Source organism: Triticum dicoccoides, chromosome 1A, assembly GCF_002162155.2.
Source record: "Triticum dicoccoides isolate Atlit2015 ecotype Zavitan chromosome 1A, WEW_v2.0, whole genome shotgun sequence".
Lineage (NCBI taxonomy): Eukaryota > Viridiplantae > Streptophyta > Magnoliopsida > Poales > Poaceae > Triticum > Triticum dicoccoides.
Genome location: NC_041380.1, coordinates 595,796,659 through 595,798,132, shown reverse-complemented (window position 1 = coordinate 595,798,132; position 1,474 = coordinate 595,796,659).

Genomic DNA, 1,474 nt, shown 5'->3' with positions numbered 1-1,474 from the left:
TCTGGGGTATAGGGATGAGAGGACAGACATGGTAGGAATGTGTGCGTCTGACCTCCGGAAACTCGTTAAGAAAATCTTCCTTTGTGTCTTGCTGGTGGCATCCATGATTTCTATAGCACTTGGAGAACCTGATGACCGGCCACAGATTTAGTTAAGCTGCTAGCATACACATCTAGCTAGGCTTTCACGTACAAAACGAGCCAGCAAACATGCACGTATATAGATCAGATAAACCGCAGAGGCTGGGTGTAATTGATATCTTCGCGATATTAATATATTTCCTTTTTTAAAAAATCAGATAAACCCGGTGTTTATTTTGGGCCATCACACAAATAAAAGTTCCTGATAATATTGATTCCTTGTTCAAAAAATTTAATAAAAATGAAAAGGGTCTAGTAGTGGTGGGTATTTCTGCCATATTCTGGACATTGTGGAAACTTCGCAATAAAATGATCTTTGATAATAGCAAGGTGGATGACCCTTGCCTCCCTGTTAATATGATACTGAAACGAAAATCCATATCTGCACCCGCGCTGACGAAAAAAATCAAAACAAATACTAGAAAAAATAAAAAAAATCAATTTTTTTGTGCGGTAGACAATTTGATGCATGAGGTCTACTCTAATTTTCAAGTCATTTGGACGTATGAGGAGCTCTCAGCAAAAAAGATAAATTGGGGGTCTGTAAAAATGTTTACTGTTCATGTACTATTTTGGCTCGATTTGTCTTTTTTGCTGAGAGCTGCTCAGATGTCGAAATGACTAAAAATTTGGAGCGGGCCTCACGCATAAAATTGTCTACCGCACAAAAAATTGGGATTTTTTGAATTTGTTTTGAATTTTTTACAAAAAAAATTCTAGCCGACTGCAGATGAGCTTGGGCACCGGAACGCCCTACTCCTACTGAAATGGCTACATGATTGGAACATTTTGCAAACAAATTCCGAAAGAAGTAGAATGATGACGGCGGTGTGAATCAAGTGGAGAGGGTAGCAGGGGAGGTCTTCATGTCAGCTCATGGATAGCGCTTGGGAAGCAGAAGAATAACAACGGGATGACTACTGTGCTTTTTTATGGACTTTAGGTGCTACTCCAGGATGCTATGTTCATCGGCTTGTGTAGGGCGTTTCCCTATCCTTTGTGTCTCTATAGCCTTGTATCGTAACTAGGGGTCATGAGCTGCAGGACAGCCTCACTGATATGTTTGGCACGGCCGCGAGGGGAGATCCTGAGCCAGTTGGCATGGAGGACGACACCCCCACTAGTAGAAAACCGGTCTTTTGTCCCGGTTCATAAGGGCCTTTAGTCTCGGTTCTTGAACCGGGACTAAAGGGTCGTTACTAATACCCTCACCCTTTAGTCCCGGTTCAAACCAGAACCGGGACAGATGGGCCTCCACGTGGCCTGTGCGCCGAGCCCAGACAGGAGGGCCTTTGGTCCCGGTTGGTGGCACCAACCGGGACCAATAGACCTCC